The following is a 21,385-nucleotide window of genomic DNA, read 5'->3' as shown; positions in this document are numbered from 1 at the left end:
ACCGCGGCCGGCGCAAGGAAAGTGAGGGAGCTGAAGACAGAACACCCCTGGACGGCGCTCAGCTAGCTACCATCCACTCGTCCACGTGGTCAGCAACGTGGACCACGTGGATTACAACAAAAAAGCGGGGTGAATGCTTCCCTACGATAAACCTGCCGAGAGAAATAGGCCTCTCATCATTACCGGTGACCTCAACATTGACGTATCAAGACTCAACAACGCCTGGTCCTTATACTGCGTGAAATACGGCTTGGATGTAGTAAATTCTCGACCTTCTCCCCTCTCCCTCTTCACTCCAGAGCAGAGCTCTCTCAGCCCGCTGTCAGTTGCAGAAGGGAGTGGAAGGTTGTCCTAGCTGCCTTGCCTCGTCATGGTTGCTGCTATCTCTCAAGAATGGAGACGACTATTTTCTTACAGCAAAACAACTCGATATTTATATACAGGGTATACACAAGGTTACGTGGCAGCTATATACATCGAAACTTGCGCATCATCATTCGTCAGAGCCGACAAGTGCATAGCACCGCTCCTGCGACAGGAACCCCCGTGAGGAGCCGGGAGCCAGGTTTTAACCCCCTGATTGCTCCTCCCAATTCTCCCCACGGCAAATCAAAACAACTCAGCCAGCTTATTGGGCCAACTGTAAATTGGTCTGCCGGAGGCCTCTACCCACTCTCTCTCTCTGAAGCCTTTTGAGCCACCTGCCTGAGAGAGAGACGTGGAACACGTCCGGCAACTGGCATTCTCAGAAGTGCACTAAAAAAAACATACACGATGGTGGCGTCATTTAGCTACCCTGATCGTGTTCATACACTGTGCGGCCGGTTAACTAGCGGAGCCATGCCATCCCTCCTCGGCGACATCTCGTCTCCGTTGACAGGCCTTTAACGGACACTATGCGAGATTTATTGGTGCCACGTGCACCGCCATGGCTTCCTTCGTGCCGTCTCCCGGAATTCCGCGGGCCGTAGGCCGCTGCGTTGGTCGTTAAACCGATGTGAAAGAGGGCGCGGCTTTTTGTTCGAACGGTTATGGGCAGCTGAGAAGTGTTCTTCTGTCACTGTGCCGCCTACATTCGAACTGAGCGTCGCTGCGCTTCTATCCTCGACTTCGGGGCTGGCTTCTTGGAAGCCGCGCTTTTGGGAGAAAGACACCACTATCCCCCCTTCTCTACACGCCAGACCTTACAGATGTGGTAAGGGCATCAAAAGACCTCACTGCCACGTCCAGGACAGGAGGCATCATAGATCATTTCATCGTAAGAGGAATCCAGGATTTCCACCAGCTGCACTATACCGCGCACTTCACAACACTTAGACCCCTCGTAGCCGCGATCACGAACGGATCCGATAGCAAGTCCGGTCCAGCTGCTGGTGCTCACTGATCACGGTGACGATGACCTTGTTCAAGAACTGTCAAGAACCCCTCACACACATACACACAGGTTCGTGAAACGTGCGTGCGTTCTCCGTCATAACGGACAAGTATAAGCACAACAACTGTAACGCAACTGTATCAACTGCAACTGTTGTGCCTGTGCGTGCCACTCGGCTGCGTACCATATATCTAGGGAAAATTTCCTAAATGAATCTTAGTTGCGAGCAACGCCTGTCCTGTACATCTGTGTTCCTTCTTTTGTCCTGTTCGGATTCGCGCTATCCAGTATGAAGAATATAAGCACTACATATTAGCTTACCACGTCTGGTGTTGGTAACACCCATGTTGCTGTTGGCATCGTTACGCAACTGTAAGCAACTGGTTATGTAATATATATGCGACTTTTCAGCATATGAATGAGCGCTAACAGTCAATAATGCTAAGGAAAGTATAGGGGATGTTTTTAGTAGTAAATGTAAGGTAAATGTGAAGAAAGAAAAGTGGACGAAAAGATAGCTTGCCGCGGGCAGGGACCGAACCTGCGACCTTCGAATAACGCGTCCGATGCTCTACCAACTGAGCTACAGCGGCTGCCATCCCCCGTCCACTTTATAGGGTATATATGTACATTTAAACGTGGGAGCGTCAGTCAGCGCCGCCATTTGCCATGATGGCGAGTGTGGAACACTCTTTTTCTGCCTGTTGGCGTCACGTAGCACGTGAACTTATTACGAGCTGACAGCTGACATGAGTGTGCGTGTGCCACTTCCACATTTCTCCAGCGTCCTTCCGTAACGTTTCGCTCAACGTGAAAAATTGCGCCACAGTCACCATCCTGCGCCTGCTTCACATAACATCGATTCCCACGGTACGTGGGATCTGTACCGTGAGATCTGTCGAATTTTTTATAATCACTTACTAGTGCAAGTAAAACTCATCCTAACAAAGATTCATTCCCCGGCAAATGGCCATGGGTTTCAGTGTTGCCATCAGCCTTAATTGGCAAACTAATTTGGCTGCAAAACCCGATTAACAGTTAATCCTGAAAAAATTGAGTGAAAAAGCGGTCGTTTTTATCTAATTTTGACTGAGATGGGTTTTTCTTTGTAGCGTGCACTGTAACACTATTGCGTTAAACTGACGCCTGAATATATAGATATTTAGTCACATGCCATTTAGCATTCATTACTATAAAACTCGCACAAAACAACACATTACTTCATTTTCTTTCTGGAAATGTAATAGTGAGTGTCTTGGAATCGTGTCATGTGAATTTAACACATTTGAAGACGGTGCATCATAATTCGTGACCGAAGGGGATACACCTTCAAAGAGTCACGGTCCTCATATAATATGTAACAAGAGAGAGCAGCTGCTCATGTTAATTGCAATGTTGTCTTTTCCAGTAGATGCTGCTTCCATATTAGTGCAAATAATTTTGCATCATTGCTAAAAAGTAGTAACAGGTCAGATGGATAGCTTTGTAGCCATCCAATATACTATGAGCTCATATCACTTGCACGGCTTATTTTAAGCACCTGTTCCAATTATTCACTCATCTGTAAGTGAGGCCCCGCGTAGTGTTTTATTCATACATTTGTTCGCATCTTTGAATTTTGCAGGGCAACCAACGATTCGTCTGTCAAATTCAGACTTCAAGGAAGAGCTGGCATTCCATGCATTGGTTTTCATGCTTGCAGGCTTAACGAGCAGATGGAAGCAAGCAGTCGCTTACCATTTCACAGGTACGAATTGGCTGTTGAATAACAGTAGCACTGCTATTTGTTACAACTCAAAGTACTGCGTATTGTTCAACGCGGAAATTTGGGCTAGTTGGTGGGTGTGGAACTTGTGCATCTTAGCAGCGCAGTGGAACGAACACAATAGAAAGGCACACGTAGACAGGACGGGCGCTAGACATCAACTGAGGGTTTATTAACACAGAAACGATGAAATTGTACAGACATGCGCACAACCTTCAAAAAGGTGCAGACAGCGTTACTAACACTGATATCTGCAATGTCGCTTCAGATAGTCTAACTCTTTTGCATGCAAAGCCAGTGACGGCGTACTCACGCACCTGTCAGCTTCTAAACTTATACAATACGCCAATGAATTGACAGCTGCGCGATGCTCTCTCAGCCTATCATTAATGCATCGGCCAGTTTGGCCTACATAGCACATTCCACAGGTGATAGGATCCTATACACCACACCCACATGGCATTCAATGAATTTCGTGGCGTGCTTTTTTGTACAGCCAACCTTCTCAACCCCATTCACACGACTGCACATGCGTGCGAGCTTGCCAGGTGCCGAAAAAACAACTGAAATGCCGCACTTCCCGGCCACCTTCATGAGGCGATGGGAGAGGTTATGCACATACGGCACAACCACGGGGCGCCCCATTTTGGCGTCCTGCCGATTGGGGCCAGTGTGTATCCCGTTGTGCAGTTCCTTAATCAAGCTTCCGGCAATCGAAGCCAACAATTCAACGGGGAAGCCAGCCCTGCGTAGGCGGAGCACCTGGAGCTGAAGGCTGCAATTGACCTCATGATCGCAAGACTTTCTTAGAGCAGCGCGCATGCTGTTTTTCGCTATAGCCCTTTTTACTATCTTAGAATGGGCCGAATCGTAGCTGAGGACTGGTGTTTTGGTTCTCGCATGATATCTCCAGCATACCTGACTTTTATGCACACTTAGGCGGAGATCAAGAAACTGCACACATCCTGATTCAGTTGAACTGCACACATCCCTCAGTTGATGTCTAGCGCCCGTCCTGTCTACGTGTGCCTTTCTATGAAGCTTAGAATAACGGAGAGCTGAGCTAGTTGGTAAGTATTCATTGTAAAAAGACAGGGCGTGCAAACACGGACACAAGAAAGAAGTGAGGACACCACAAACGCCGACTAACAACTGAAGAGACGCACAACGGCTGAAAAGAAAGAAGGCACGAAAACTTATCTGCGCATGCCCATCCAACAGGCGAACCTATCAATCCGGCACGCGTGGCGGTCTACGTGGAAGATAACTGTTAAGGTATTTGATTTCATCTTTATGCAAGTTAATCGACGGTTGGCTCACGCATGCGCTAAGAATAGAGTTTGCCCAGTTGAAGTTCAACTTTTGTGCGGCTTTCTGCAACCATCTACCGGACATGCCAGGCGGATATGTGCCATAATGACCGCGGAATCATGGCGTCAAGTGAGATTTTACCAAGAATGCCTCAAGGTCCGTTGCTCGACTTCGCGTGACGATCGCCGCCAGAAGCAGATGTACGATGGATGAGGGTAGTAACCAGCATGCGGAATTCATATGGAGGGTAAAACTTCGAGAACTTCAACCATGTAAGAGGAAGATTATTTCTACTGTTTCACCGCAAAATAACTTGCTAATCCTTGGAGGAGCTGCCTTAGATGATAGTCACTGCAAAACCCTAGCCTTAGGTCCTAAATACTGTTTTAAGCCGAACCTGAAACCAATAGACGTTTTAAGTTTGCCGCGTACAATCACTAGACTTGTTCCTGAGGAAGAGCGTTCCCACTGCATTTCAGACTGCGTTGCTAGCATCAAGGCTTCTAATATGCATCTCAAATGTTCTGATCCTATCCCGCCTTTGGTTAATTACTGTGTCGAGAAGAAACTCAGGCCAGTAATTTCAGATAAGGAAGGGTATTTTGTAATTATGCCGGACAGTGCGTTCTCAGAAAAAGCATTAACAGCCATAGAAAAGAATTTTAGGACGGTAAAACTTAAGCCATCGGTAGTTAGGCAACGTGCTGTCGACCTTTTGTTAAGACATAATCTTGAGAGAATAGCTTGTAATGTCAAGAAGGCTAAATCACTCACTTAAGAATTGTTTTTTTCAGCCAAAACACATAAGAACGAGATTCCGTTTCGAGCAATCGTTTCAGAGCAAGGCACCTGGCAAGTCGCTGTATCTAGTTATTTGCAGAACTGCTTAACCTCTTTGAGTTTTTCAGACCCTCTTCGTATGCGTAATTCTCAGGCGCATTTCTAGAAATCCTTTCCATGTATTTAAAGTCGACGCTGGTAGGTTGGAAGGAAGGCGTTTATGTGCAGAAATCAGGGATATGTATTGGGTCTAAAGTTGCTCCGGTTCTTAGTGATTTATACCTTAGCAAGATTGACAATCTTTTGGAAGGCGTCTTAGGTAATTCGGTTATTAAGGTTTTTCGTTATGTGGACGATTACTTAATTTTTTGTAGTGGTGAGGACTTTGAAAAGGTGGTAACTTCCGTGAGCGAAAATTTTGAATTAAATGGAGGAGGGCTGAGCTTCACTAAAGAGGTACCTCAGAATAATGGAATACAATTTCTAGACATTTCCTTAACGTTCCAGAAGAACCACGTGTGCTGGCAGTATTCTCCTAGATCTTCGAAACCGCTGTTAAATTTTTCGTCGAAGCACTCGAAGGTTGTAAAAAACGACATCGCCATGTCTTGCCTTAAGTCAGCCCTCACCAAGTCGTGTGAGCACAAAATGAGTGATAGCTTTAACGAACAGGTTACACGTCTTTTAGATGTAGGGTATCCTCGTGATGCAGTGGCCACGGTCGCTGAACGTTTAAAGAAGTCTATTGTGTTAAGTCCGAGCATGGTTGCAGAAAGCGATAGGAAGAAACGTGTCGTAGGTATACCGTACATTCATCGTGTATCTCACAGGCTAAAGAAAGTAGGAACTAGATACGGCGTTAATGTTGTTTTCGCGGCTGCCAATAAGCTAGGTAAGATTTGTGCCGCTGTGCAGAGGAAGAATGAGGGAGTAAAAGACAAGAAGCGGACCGATATTTGTTTCGTGAAACACACCAACAAATTCATTGATTGCCGTACGAGTGTGGTGTATAAGGTTCCTTTCAGCTGCGGCCGCTTCTACGTAGGACAGACGGGCCGCTGCATTAACCAGAGATTATTAGAACATAAAAGATCACTAACTGGAGGCTCACCTTCTAATCTATTGTTAAACTGTCGAGATTGTAAGTACACGCCGAAATTCGATGAATGCGCAGTGTTGTACCGGCATAGAAGTTAAGAAACGCGCCTGATGATTGAAGCATGGCATATCGAGAATAGTGGTAGCGCATGCGTGAGCCAACCGTCGACTAACTTGCATAAATATGAAATCAAATGCCTTAACAGTTATCTTTCGCGTAGGCTTCCACGCATGCCGAATTGATAGGTTTGCCTATGGCATGGGCATGCGCAGATAAGTTTTCGTGCCTTCTTTCTTTTCAGCCGTTGTGCGTCTCTTCAGTTGTTAGTCGGCGTTTGTGGTGTCCTGACTTCCTTCTTGTGTCCGTGTTTGCACGCCCTGTCTTTTTACAATGCATGCCTTTCTATTGTGTTCGTTCCACTGCGCTGCTAAGATGCACAAGTTCTACTGCGTATTGTACTAGGTACACATGGATGGTTGCCAGCCATGGCTTCAGCGTACATGGTATATATTAGCAGAAGTGTTCTGGCGATGCGTCAACCGTGCAGACATTCCAACCTGTTTAAAATAGCTTGTTGGACAGTCATTTGACGCAAGATTGTGTTTTCTATGTGCTATCGGGTTGTTGCACATTGTTCAACTTAGTGTGAAGTTTAACAATATTTAATTTTTTTTATTGCGATAGCAATTATATGGACAGTCTCGGCTGGATTTTGCCGTCGCCGTCGCCGCCGTCATGCACCGTATATGTATAAGTATGTATATATATATAAAGGCCCCAAAGAAAAATAACTCAGAAAAATGCTTCCGAAGCGCGGAATCGAACCAGGGACCCCTTGCTCCGCAGTCAGCGGCGCTATCCACTACGCCACGAAACGCAGATCCTCTACGCAGCTAACGGCGAGCGTTATATACACACCATTTAGCGCTGGACGGACTCAGAGACAGAAGGCGATAATAAGCGTTTCTTCATTACCAGCGAGGTGGCGCTAGGAGCCCGACGGGCGCATTTAAAAGTCGTCGGCGAGCTCGCTCGCTTCTTCTTATATTTGCGCATGGGAGAAGCTTGCCCTTCCGCTGTCTGCTCACGCGGTTTTCTCGTGGCGCGGGGTAGAGGAATGTTTCACGCTTTCACCGTGCTGTCCGCGCTCATGTTACGGCGCGTACGAATGTCACTCGAGCTCAGGGACGCCGCTAAACGAACAAACAGAAGATGAGCGCGAACTATCAAGTGTCACAGCTCGACACTTGAAGCACGCTAGTTTCCTTCGCTGCTTCGGCCGCCTTTGCAACAGAAGCGCTGTTCAAACTGAGAGTATCCATTGGCGAGCCTGACTTCGTATAGCATTAGTTCCTTGCTATCGCATTCATTGCTTCGCCCTTGCGGCGAAACTGTGACTTTTTTCTTACCAACTAGGCAAGCAACAGCATCTCGTGTTAGGTGGTATGATGAGCATGATGCAGACCAACATAAGTCATTCCACGCCAAACGTCCCAGCCATATTGGCGACCATCTCAAGTGTATTCGAAAAATATCGTGCTGATTTGCTGCATTACGAACAGTGAATTGCTAGAATATTGTTACGTGGTCGAGACGTCGATGAAGGCAGCTGTCAGCACGTCAGAGATGAAGCGCTTTATTTGGCCGAACTTGTGGCCGGGAAACTGAAAATCAAACTACAGCAATACACTGACGGCGGCGAACAGAGCGTCGACCATCGATCAACTGACAAGCGGTCAAGCGCGTCGGGTTTTATACAGGCGCTATCGAACTTTCCAGTGATATCGCTGGTGGCGGCGTTATCTCTCGACAAAGCTGGAACATTCCCGTGCGGAGCTCAATCTTAACGGGACATTCTAAAACAATCGCGAAGCTTCTTACACATCGCGGCGCCGCCTGCGCCGCGCGTTGCCCACAGGCTTTGTGGGTGAAACTTCAACTCATGAAAAATAAGACGCGCAGCAATGCCCCCCTCTGAAAAAGCATCGTCCCGATGCTTAAAAACAGAACATGAATACATGCAATACTAAAGAAAACTAATAAAGCAAGCAAACGTTAGAGTCCTCAGGTGCGTTACCGACCATAGTACGGTTTAAAGCGCACCACTTGCACGACCGCGGGTCGAGCTCGGCGCCTCTGACAGTTCGTGATGCCGTCAGGGACAACCTCGTAGTCGAGCGCACCGAGACGTCGAAGTACCCTATACGGTCCGAAGTATCGTCGAAGAAGCTTCTCGCTCAGTTCGCGTCGTCGTATTGGCGTCCAGACCCAGGCACGGTCGCCAGGCTGCTACACGAAGCTTCGTCGAAGATTGTAGCGACGGCTGTCGGTGTGCTGCTGGGTTTTGATGCGCAGGCGGGCCAGCTGTCGTGCTTCTTCGGGACGTTGTAAGTAAGCGGCGGCATCGAGATTTTCTTCGTCGGTGACGTTGGGTAGCATGTTGTCGAGCGTCGTCGCCGGACTCCTTCCGTAGACCAACTTGTACGGCGTCATCTTCGTCGTTTCTTGGACGGCCGTGTTGTAAGCGAAGGTCCCGTACGGAAGGACGGCATCCCACGTCTTGTGCTCAACGTCGACGTACATGGCCAGCATGTCGGCGATTGCCTTATTAGATGCGAAATATCTTAAGGTCGAGCTCAATCCGGCGGTGGTGGTGGTGGTGGTGTGACCACCCTCACTGCGCATGCGCATACCCTCTCCACATACCTCCTCTCCACTCCCCCTCACCATTCCCCTTGCCCTCTACCCCTCTCCCCTTTCTCCTCTCCATTCACCTTCCCCCCTTTTCCTTCTCCACTTTCCCTCCCCCTCTCCAATTCCCCTCTCCCATCCCCCTTTCCACTCTTCCTCTGAAACGCGGGCTAGACATGCCGAAATTCTCTCCTGCACAACGCCGCGATGAGCTCGAGCGCATGCGCGTCCCCTCCCCTTCTCTCTCCTCTCCTACGCTGCCCCCCTCTCGCCCGCCTGTCGACGCCGTTCCCCGCTCGCCCTTGAGAATTAACGGCCAGGCTAGATGGAAGACACGACGCGCGTAGCGCCCCTCTTCGCGTTCCACGACACGAGGTCGGTAGCATGCCCAACGAACGCCAACGGAACGCGATCGTGCAAGCGCTCCGGCTTCGCATCGCCTCATGGTCCCCTTTAGCGGGAGATGGTGTAATTTTTTAGGCGCTCGGTGAGGCCATTGGTCTGTGGGTGGTAGGCGGTGGTGCGGCTGTGGCTCGTCTCGCTGTACTTGAAGATAGCCTGTGTTAGGTCCGCAGTAAAGGTGGTACCTCTGTCTGTGATGAGGACCTCTGGGGCGCCATGACGCAAGACGATGTTCTCCATGAAGAACTTGGCTACGTCGGCGGCACTGCCTTTGTGCAAGACCTTTGTCTCGGCGTAGCGGGTGAGGTAGTCAGTTGCTACGATGACCCACTTGTTGCCGGAAGTCGACGTCGGGAACGGCCCCAGTAGGTCCATCCCGATTTGCTGGAACGGCCGGTGAGGTGGTTCGATTGGCTGCAGAAGCCCCGCTGGCCTAGTCGGCGGTGTCTTCCGTCGCTGGCAATCTCGGCAAGTCTTAACGCAGTGGGCGACGTAGTAGGCGTGGCCACTAGTATTTTTCCTGTATTCTGGCGAGCGTGCGGGAAACACCAAGGTGTCCAGCCGTCGGGTCGTCGTGCAGGGCCAGGAGGACTTCTGGTCGCAAGGATGAGGGCACGACAAGAAGGTAGCGGTTCAAAGTGGCGAGAAGTTCTTGAGGAGAACGCCGTTCGGTAAGAACAACGACGGCAGTCCTCGCTTGAATACCTTCGGAACAACGGCGGTCTCGCACTCGAGGTACTCCATAAGGCCTTCCAGTTCGGCGTTGGCTCATTGCCTTTCGGCGAAGACGTCGGCACTTATAGTTCCGAGGAAGCAGTCATCGTCGTCGTCTTGCGGCGGCGCGTCGAGGGGGCCACGAGACAGGCAGTCGGCGTCAGAGTGTTTTCGTCCAAACAACGGTAATGTCGAATTCTTGACGCCTCAGACTCCATCGTTCTAGACGACCTGAAGGGTCCTTCAAGTTAGCTAGCCAACATAAGGCGTGATGGTCACAACTTTGAAGGACCTGCCATAGAGGTAGGGGCGAAACTTTGACGTAGACCAGATGATGGCAAGGCCTTCCTTCTCTGTTGTGGAGTAGTTGGCTTCTGCCTTGGATAGTGACCGGCTAGCATAACTTATAACACTTTCAAGCCCGTCAGTCTTTTGCGGGAGAGTATTTCGGCAGCGCGTTAAAAATGTCACGTGGTACACAGAGCTGCTCCGCGTGCGGCGGTCGCGGTTGCCTAGGCGACGAAGACGCGGCCGCGGCGGCACTCCGACCGTCTTTGGGTTCTGCGGCAGTGCCATGTTTCCTTTTGTTATTACAACGTATTCAGTGAGCATAGCGATGGCGCAGTAACTGCATGAGGTGCAGGACTGCATGAGCTGCACGTCACAGCGCACTAATGCAACATTCAAGGGTAAAATTTAGCACAGCTTCACTGACTTGGCGTCGCGAAGACTGATGAAAGTGCGGAGCTGGTGCCTTTTCCACTAAGTACTATTTTAGCTGTCGATACAGCGATGATAATATGACGCCGCTAAGCGGTCCGTGAGCTCCTGCTTTGGCCACTCGCAAGACAGGATCGGATTCCCTTCGTTGCTGGGCGGCCGAACGTCTCTCTTCCCGATGAGCTTTGTCGCGCTTGAGCTTTGACGCGCAAACCACGCAGCGGCTGTGGCATGTGGCTGGCTCCTTATGTCGCAGCGTACGAAGACGAAAGCGCGATGAAGGCAAGAGACACTAGAGTGGACGCACGTCGGAATTATCTTCTTCCAAGCTAGCGTGCGGTATCGTGTTCTCCGGTGTTCATTTACGGACGGACTGCATGTTGAGTCAGGTCAGAGCCCGGCGCGGGTCAGGTACAATACATTTTATTTATTTGCTGGCGTGAATATTCCTCGTGACGCTGAATTCTTCGTGATGTCATACAAGAATTAAGGGCAAGTACTGCAACTAGACAGCGTCAGTGTGGGTCTTATTCCAGTACTGTTTTATAAAGATCGACCCACGCACTTTTGTGTAAAGCATATGAGGGCCTGTTTTGCAAAATAAAGGTTCTGATGACGTATCGTCGCTTGATTTGTGCGGCCGCTAACGCAGATGGTCGCGCAGTCTCAACTGCAGGACCCGCATTGCAGAAATGATTGCGGAAAATAGGTGCGCCGCTCCACGCTACGCACTTTACCTCACGCCCCTCAGCTGCATGCTTTAGCAGCTTCATTTTGTTTCAGATATGTGGTGCATTGCGCTGTAATGACAAAACTTGGAAGTTTGCACCTTAACAATGAGAAGATTTATCTCGTGTAGAAAATTCACTGTACGGTTAGTCGTTTTGGCTTCCGCCAACTCCTGGTCCAGTGGGTATCCTGCGCATCAGCACAGGGCTGTTCAAACACTCTCAAAAGCAGTGAGCGGGCCTGCATACTTTCGTTGCCCATGTTTTCTGCTGCCTCGACGTACATATACAGGCTACAGCGTTTTTCCTGCAAATCGATTGCGTTTAGCTGCTACATCTAAGAACATTTTTATTCTCAAACAACAAATAAACATATAAATATCAATGGTGTATCGTTATTTTATTACATTGCACTGGACACAGCAACAGCCAGTTAGCATGAAACCACTAAAGAAATGAATAGCAGGGACGCATAGTATGTTATTGCACTCTCTAATTTATACACATAAGAACAAAATAATCATAATGGCATGGTAGCACAACAAAATGAATTATTGCATACATAAAAACTATCTCATACAGCAATGTGCTTTACATAGTACTATTTTCTAAACTTGAAAAAGCAATATCAAATCAAATTTAAGGAATCCATACTATGTGGGTACATATCATATCTTATTTCACACTCCTAGTGCATACTTTAAAGAAATGGCACACTAGAGCAGTATTGCACTGAAGTAAACTATTGCATTCATAAAAACATCACCTTACACATGTACGTTATACAAACACAACATACGGCAAAGCTCAAGAGGAACTTGCACTTGAAAATATTGGCACAGTGCAACAATATCACACACACATCAATGCACTAAAATAAAATAATCTTGTGTAACAACGTACAGGCTGTTTCACACTGAGGGGACAACTCGAAGCACACTGCAATGCGCTCAGAGTTTTCCCCTAAGTGTGAAACAGCTTGTACTTACATTATACCAACCAAAACTATCAAACTGCCAAAAGAATTCTCACCAGGGGTAAATTGTTACTTAAATTTTGTTTTTTTAATTCATATTTATTAAAAACTGGCACAATAGAACAATATTCCACAAGAGCACACATGGATCCAAGAGGAAGTCCTTCTCCGACTTTCCCCCAAACCACGGCCTCTTGAATAATGTATTTGCAGTGCCATGCAACACATAGCGTGCAACATACTCAAGTCTTTCTGTGATACTGTGTCATCGGAATGCTCACTGGAACACATATAAATTTATGATTACTAGTATTATTGGCTGCAACCATACGTGAGATTATCGCGACCATCTCAATGTCAGGCCCCATCAGAAAAAAACTTGATCCATGCCTGAATACAAGGCATTGCACTGAAATAAGATATTACGTATGTAAAAGCACCGTATTACGGAACAATCAATGTAATATAAAAACAACATTTGGAAAACTTCAAAAACTAGTGAGGTATTCATACTGGTGACACACAGTGCATTAATGCACTCTCATAATTCATACTTCAAAAACATTGGGCAGCTTAAACAATACTGCATGCAAGCCATCACGCTGAAATAAGATATAACACACATGAATGCAACACCTAGCATGCATAATAACCTAATAGCAACATTCAGCAAACATGAGATATCAATATCAAACCTCAAAATAATAAAGTGGGGGAAGCATGCCTTTGTAACACCTTGTGTCTTGTAGTCCTTTGTTCATGCTTAACAAAAAAAATAAACATTGTCAACCTTGCACAATATTGCACACAAGCTGCTGCAGTGAATTAAAATATTATACATATAAAAACATCTTCTAAAACAATGTTACTTCAAAGCACTATTTGGAAAGCCTAAATAATTATTCAAAGGCTCCAAATTCAAGCTTTCTTTATTAATTTTGAGGCAATGCAGGGACCATGTGCAACAAAACAGGTTCCTTATAAGTCTGGCGAAGGGTCTCAGCTTTCTGGCCGACTCGGCCAGAGTGCTCTTTTGCAGTGTCTTGCTTCGCGAGACCACTTGCAATCTGTTTTCTTTTTGCCGGTGCTGCTTTTTTTCTTTACCTTTCCTTTTAATTCCTGAGCATCCCTTTGTTGGTGAACCTCTGATGGCTATTCCTCTACATGTTGCCATATTTTTGTCCACTAGAGCTTTGGTCTCATTGAATGTGTTTAACACATGTTCCAATACTGCATCATCCTGCACATAGTAAAGTGAAGAAAATATCTGCTCTCCTCGAGATCTTATTTCTGACAGCATGTGTCGCCTGCGTTGGTGTGATGCCTCTTTTTCATCAATCTCTATGGCCTCAGCACAAACTTCAAATTGTGATGAGCAGCTGCTTGTTCCTGGTTGCGTGCAGTTTGTGGTGGTGTGAGCTGTCATATGTGGACCATTCTTATATACATCTGGCAGGCATCAAAAGTTCCAGCCATCTATGAGCAAAAAAAACTGCTGCAAAGTGCTTGCATGGTAGCTGTGACTTTAAAAAAATCTAAACAGGTGCAGCTTGGAACATCAAACTTCACTTCATGGAAGCCGTTTTCCTGATTAGGGGAACGGACTAAGAATGTGCCATCTACAGTGCCAGCTTTCACATCAAGCAAACTGTAGTCAGCAGCTCTTGCCAGTCGTTCTACAATGTGCTTTATGACAGCAGGAGGTCTAATGGAGAAATTCCGGTACAGTGTCATGATAGAGCCTGTAGCTTGGGGAAAAGCTCATGTTTGTTCGCAAGAAGTGTGTCTCCTCGGGAAAAAACTTTTCAGTGAGGATTCTAATGGGTCCATGAAGGCTGCGACGACCACTATTTCCTGCCAGGCAGGCTTTTAATTCTTTATTTTTTGACTCCGTTCCATTGTTAGTGTCAAACGGAAGGTCATTTCTATACATTTTAACCCACATTTCCTTCACTGCAAGCCACTTTTGAGATATATATGTTTGCAGCTTCTGGTTTTGTGTCCAATGAGAAGATTGCTCCAATTTTTCTATAGCCAGCTTCAGTTCAGCCTCATTCTTGCTGCAGGCTACTTGCCGTAACATTTTCATGACAGCACTGATGTCACTGACACTGTTTTCTTTTTTTTTTTTGACAGCCACCTGTGCCAAGCTTGCTCGTGGTGGAAATCACACAATACAGTGCGGCTGGAAGGAAATGCTGCAGAGAGTGCATTGATTTCTGCTATGCTGTAATCCACCATCCAAAATTTTGGTTTAAGGTTTGGATTCCATGCGCTGAAAATACCTATAGTGCTTCTTGTATCGAGTCAGCAGTCTCAAATTGAACAGCAAAAGCACCAACTATAACGTAACCACTTGGAGTTTTGACTACCGATAAAAAAGAGGCAGGGCATAGTCAGTTGTTTTGTACGTTGCATCTAAGCATACCACAGTCTCACCATATTTGTGCATGATGTTCTTCATAAAATCTGTTTAGATGCAGAGAAGCAATGTTGTTTTGAACTCGTTTGCCACTGTCTCCAAAATGTCACTGTCAAGCTCTGTGTCTTCTTGCTCATTATCTTTTGATAAATTTGGACACTGTTCCTGATGGGCACGAAAGAAGATGCTTGATGCTGGCATTTTCTTCCTTAACTGTTCCACGCAATTAGCAACATTTTCTTGGTCGAGAATACTGACCCTATCCTTACGAAGTGCACTTAGAATGTGATTTGCCAAGTCTCTCTTGGTAGGGTAAAATTCTCTGCATGTGATTGGTGGGCTCTGTTTATTTGCAAATAAGACTTCTTTAACATAAAAATTTAGGCAACTTTTCATAGTTTTGATTGATGTAACTCCTTGCTCCACCAACTCGATTATCTTCTTTGATAAGTCTGCACTGACAGGCTGTGCATGGCCTGCAAAACATGCATCGACATCATAGTTGCAGTGGCTGTCTTTATCACTCATGCTTACATAAAACCGCCTCATCCGTAAAACAGGTTTTACATCTGTATCCTCTTGGAGTGCCAATTCAAGTCTGGAGATTATCTCTTCTCTTGCAATCTGATGCTCCCACTTTGAACATTGGTTCGAGAGGTTCGTCTAAGCAAAGAAATGAAGACCAAACATGTTAGAGTATGGTGCTAGCTTCTGGGGTGACAGAAATACGAGTCAGATGGTAGATATCCTTGATATGGGAAGACAGAAGTACAAAGCACAAATGCAAGAGTGACAAAAAGATCACACAAATTCATGTTTCTCACTGTTCACTCATATTAGTGTTTTGTGTTCATCCATGCGTACACAAGTGTGCTGCCTTTGGAATTTCCCACTAGTACATGTTGCTAATCTATAGTTGATTCTGTCCATGGGCCTTACATATGGTAGCCACATGATGCAAATTAACAAGTAAGGAGAAGAAACAAGAGCAATCTGTGCCAAGTGGCCGTAATCTAAGCCATCCTTAAAGAATATTAATCTGTATTTGTGAAAATAAGCAAATTTCTCCAATTACTTCATTTGTATTAAGGATATAGCATTACAGTGACACTCAGGACCAATTGTAATATAGTTATGTCAATTCTGTCCTTAAATTTTGAAATAATAATTAGCACTCTAGTACAGTAAACTGTTCCTCTGAGTTTCAGTTACTGTAACTTCAAAATGATTTTCTTCCGCCTTGATGCATTGCATCCACAAAAATGACAGTTAATAATGTCTTGCTTTAGATAGTGAAGTATGGGTCCAATGAAATATTTTGCTTCTTTACTCAGGCACACTACATTTTAATAGTTCTCGTTCAGGCTTTCTACATTCGAAAGATAAGTACATGGAGAATGCGAGCCAGTTACAGCCATCATCTAAACAATGTTGGCAATATAAGCATGAACTTGCGAAATGCATATAAGGCCGAAATAAAGAATCAAGAATGATAAAAATATGTGTGATCCGTTATGGAAGCAATTGTGCTTACCTGGAATTCTGGGTAAATTCAATCTCTTTCATGTGCATCATTGCAGTGCACCCCTTTTTCTTGGTTCCTTGAAGCTTAACCTTCTTTTGCTTGAAGGTGGCAGCCGACCACTCTGTTTCTTTCTCCTGTAACGACACAGCAGGTCTTAAACATTTTTGTAATAGCTCTTGCTGTCTGTTTCACACTGCAAGCAATGATAATAAGCGAGATGACTACATAGCTAACAACAAATAAAGAGCATGCATGAACAGTAGTGCATACAAGCTTTTGCTAGAACACCAGAGGCCATCAGGTCTGTTAACCTCTTTTACACAGTGAGTGCTCACACATGGGGCACATTTGAAACTTCTTTTGAGTACCTTCATAGCAAATTGTAGGGATTCACTACAAAAAAGGGTGGTCATGCAAACACACAGACACAGAGAAAACGGCGGGTGTCTCGTTCTCTTCCACTGTGTCTGTGTCTGCATGTCCACTCTCTTTCGTGATGAATACTCACCTACTAGCTCACCCGTTCTAAGCTAGGGGTTCACAGAAAAAAAAGCAGGCTTACAGAACATGCGCAATGAAAATACAATAAACTATGTATCTGTATTTTGTTCCTCTTAAGCGTCACTGCAGGCATTATATTTCATTAAACACTAACGACATATGTGAACCCCTGATTGTGTCTGTACGTCTCAAGCACACTGAGCGATTCTTCTTAAGTCCCTTACGTCTAATATGGCTTACTTACCTGCTTTCACTTATTTTAGTCATACACACAGGTTGTAGTTAAATGTGAGTATCATAGAAATGCATGTATGAAATCTGACTTGAAAGGAAGTTTCTTGCATAACATTGCAATCTCCATAGCAGTTTGACAGCATGTACTCAGATGGTATATAAATGCCGGTTTGCCTTTTCCTCTGTATCAAAGTGAACATTTTTTAACGTTAATATGTTGCATCTCCACAGTACTTTAAACAGATTGCTTATTTCTTTCCTGACATTGTCCAGAATGTATTTTTACACATAATTGTTATTCTTCTTACGTGTAGAGCTGTTTTGGTGCATTGCGGTGCTTAATGCAAATTTTCGTTTATAATATCAATAAGTAAGAAAGCAATTTTGGTTTCCAGCAGGCATACAGTACACATATTTCTTTTGACAATGAAAAACAAGCATATCCGATGTGAACAATCAACATATTTAGCCTGCAACATGCTGTAAGCTTGTGTTGGAAGAAGGTTATTGAGAATGCCTATGACTACACATAAAATGAAACCTAATTGTCTGAGGATATGCATGTGCATTGTCATAATTCATGAATTTATTTCTTACCTCGCTGATCTTTAAGCCTCGGACACCTTTAATGTCCCTCCCAAAAAGGCAGCCTTTGTCCGTGGTTTGCACTACCTTAAATAGTACACCAATTTCCTTGATGTGGACATGGCCACGCTCGCTAGAGAGTAGCAGTTTCCCTGCACAGATTCAATTTGATATGCAACATATGATGGAACTTTTTCCATAGTTAGCTGGTGCCAGCTCATCCACAGGACATGCACATGAAGTTGAAAGGGTTGGGCAAGGAGACAGGGGAAAGTCCTGCGATGCGTGTTCAGGCTGTTTCACACTTAGGGGAAAACACGGAGCGCATTGCAGTCTGCTTCGCATTTTCCCCTAAGTGTGAAACAGTGTGTACGCGTCAGTTTCCTGTAGTTATAGGAGCGGATGTGTGTGTAAATACAATGTCTTTTTCACCTCACACACTTAAAGCTAGTCAACTAAACATCACGGAAGGTGAATTCCATGGCGGACAATTTGCTAAAACCAAGAATAAAGCATGCACGCTCAGTAATTCAGTAAACTAATTACGCCAATTAATTTTAATGACAACCTAGTACGTCTCATGTGTTTATCAGAAAATCGAAGCAGGAAGAGCCGCTTGTGTCATCGCAATTGTTTTCCTTCATGTCTTTGTTTTCATGTGCGTCATTTCAGCGGCAGTTACTTTTAAAAGCTAGTACCAAGTAGAGGCAAAAAGAAGTTCTCTATCACAACCCACATGAAAATGGCATGTGAATTCCCAGCTGGAAATCGGGTTTCCAGCCTGGTTTTCAGCTGGAAACGGCTCTTCAGGCTGGAAATTTTCCATTCCCAGCTGGAAATTGTATTTCCAGCTGGTAATGAAAACCATTCCAGGCTGGAAATCGTATTTCCAGCATGGATATGGAAATAATTCCCGACTGGAAAGCCATTTCCAGCTTGAAGTTTCCAGTTCCAGTTGGGAAGTTATATTTCCAGCTGGAAATTTTTCCATCTTCAGTTGGGAAATAATTTGCTCAGCATGAAATTTTCCTGTTTGAGCGAGGAAGTGGTATAGTTGACAAAAGGAATTCCAGCTGCCCAAAGATTGATCTGCATACAAGCGATAGCAGATTAGGTGTATAATGCAGACCGTGCATTTAGACAGGACTTAGAACAGTGGTTCTCAAATGGGGGTCCGCGAGGTCATTTTTCGGGGTCTGCAAAAGCCAAACTTGCAAAAAAAAAAAAGTTCTTTGAATCCCACAACTTGCTCTCTCCGACGCCGCGGCCATGAAAAACGCCGCACCGGCCGCACTGCCGCGATGTTTGTTGGCATCTCAGTAGCTCTATTGTCGTATCATTTCTTGGTGACTTATGACGTTAATGCTAAATAATAACCTACTCTGTATTGTAAATACGTCATACAAAAATTGCATTCCTTTTTTTAAGTTTAATACCATTAAAGACAGCGGTCCAATAGACCGCATAAATTATTATGTCGCCGCAGTCAGCCACAGTTTCGAACAGCACATGGCGGCCAGTCGTGGTGACATGTGTACAGTGTGTGTGCTCGGTGTTCGATAGTCTAGGGTGTTTCCTTGATGAATATCTGTGTGACAGTTGCATGGAATAGTTATTTTTGGTCAGGTTTATCTCTGGAAAGTGTTACGAGTGATGACCAGCATGTTCGAGCGGTTTTTATTGCTGTACTGCGTGCGATGTCTTGGATACACCAGCGCCGATCAAGGGACAGCGATTTTCTCAGCTCTGAGTGTTCCATTTGGAGGTAAGTTGCACCTATATATTTCAAGTATAAGTGAACGTTTGTCCCGAATGTTTGTGGGCTTCGTTATCACGGTGTCGCGTTACCTGGCTGTGTGTAATGTTTATATATGCGCGAAGTACGCTACAGGCCGGTTTGTGTAAGCAGCCTTTGTCTCCAATAGCCCTGTGCTGTGCAATGCTTGCGCCTACTGGTGCGCATGCGTCTATGCAACAAACGCGAGTAATTACATGTGTTCGAGTGAACTCATTAGACGGCTGTTCGGAGTAGTTTAAGGTCGATATAAATAATCGTTACTTAGCACCGCAGTGCTCATCAGGTCTTGCTCACCTTTGCTTTGCACTGCATTGACTTTGTATTGTGGTACTGCTTTTGAAAGGATGCTGTTCATGCGATTTGGTAAAACTATACTTTTGGTAGAATTGCGTTTTATGGATCATTGTGGATTTGATGTTCGCTCACTATGTATAAATATTTTTTTTCAGGTGGTGTACGAGGATATGAGCAAACTCATTCTTCATCTCGAGATATGTTCCAACACTTGCTACAAGCGTTCAGATAAATGCTGTTAAAATAAATGCTGTTAAATTTCACCACCATGTTCTTTGACTGTGTGCAGTTCACTGGACGAACAGGTCCTGTAGGAACCATGCTAAGGCACATGCGATAGCCGCGAGGTCAAATCTGGAAATTCTTTCATTTCCAGCTGGTAATGAAGGATTCCAACTGGAAATTTTGCCATTTCCTGCTGGAAATATTTGCTGGGAATATTTCCATTCCCAGCAGGAAATATTTCCATTCCCAGCTGGGTTATGGAACCTGGAAATTTTTCCAGGCTGGAAATTTTTCCATTTCCAGCTGGGAAAATTTCCAGCCTGGAAAGATTTCCAGGTTTCATAACCCAGCTGGGAATGGGAATCATTTTCACCTGGGAAACCTTGTCGCTTGCTGGAGCGCTCAGTCTGAAATGAAATACTGATGGAGGCCAGGTCTCGCCGAAGCTCGTCATATTGTTCCTTCGACTCCACGTAACCAGTCCAGGTGTTTCCCTACTTTTCTAGACATTGGAGGTGCTTTCAGAGGATGTTTTCCTCAGAAGCCGTAGACACGGTTCGCTCCATATGAACTCAGGACGCGACGCAACTCCGTCGAAGCTACACCAGTAGCTAAACGGTTACAACGTAATAGCGTGCAGTGTACTTGTCTTCATTTTAATAGAACATAAACAACAAATTACTTTTGCCGCACTAGCAGGCGCGCTTTTTTGAAAGCGCGCGCGAAAATTTGCGCGGGCCCGATGCGTTCGCCTAGGCAACCAGGGCGCGCACAGCGCCACCCGCGTTTTCTCTCACGTGACTTTTTAACGCGTTGCCGAAATACTCTCCCATCTTTTGCACAAGGACGGCACCGAGTCCTACGCTGCTTGCGTCGGTGTGTATTTCCGTATCGGCGCAATCGTCGAAATACGGAAGTATGGGTAGCGTCTGCAGGCGTTGTTTAAGTTCTTGAAATACTTGCACTTGCGCCGTTTGCCACCTGAATTCCACGTTAGTCTTTGTGAGAAGCGTCAGTGGTTCGGCGATCCGTGAAAAGTTTTTGACGAAGCGTCTGTAATAGCATAAGCCGAGAAATCGGCGCACGGCCTTGTTGCCGATGGGTGGCGCGAAGTCGGCGATGGCAGCTGTTTTCCGCGGGTCTGGGCGCACTCCAGACTTGCTGATCACATGACCCAGAAACAGAAGCTCGTCGTACGCGAATCGGCACTTTTCTCGCTTCAGGGTCAGTCCAGAGGTCT

The 21,385-nt window shown here is 45.7% G+C and overlaps 1 long non-coding RNA gene across 1 annotated transcript; it reads right to left on the bottom strand.

Moving 5' to 3' along the window:
* Positions 1 to 16,537: 16,537 nt before the first annotated feature.
* On the bottom strand, positions 16,538 to 20,729 carry LOC119389166 (uncharacterized). Its single transcript, XR_005183041.2, has 3 exons — positions 20,528 to 20,729; positions 17,841 to 17,980; positions 16,538 to 16,642 (listed from the first exon to the last, which is right to left on the bottom strand). It is a non-coding gene; the product is annotated as an uncharacterized LOC119389166 (long non-coding RNA).
* Between the last annotated feature and the right edge of the window lie 656 nt (positions 20,730 to 21,385).

This window comes from Rhipicephalus sanguineus, chromosome 4, assembly GCF_013339695.2.
Source record: "Rhipicephalus sanguineus isolate Rsan-2018 chromosome 4, BIME_Rsan_1.4, whole genome shotgun sequence".
NCBI classification, from domain to species: Eukaryota; Metazoa; Arthropoda; class Arachnida; order Ixodida; family Ixodidae; genus Rhipicephalus; species Rhipicephalus sanguineus.
The sequence above is the reverse complement of the archived record's forward strand: the minus strand, read 5'-3'. Positions and strand labels throughout refer to the sequence as shown.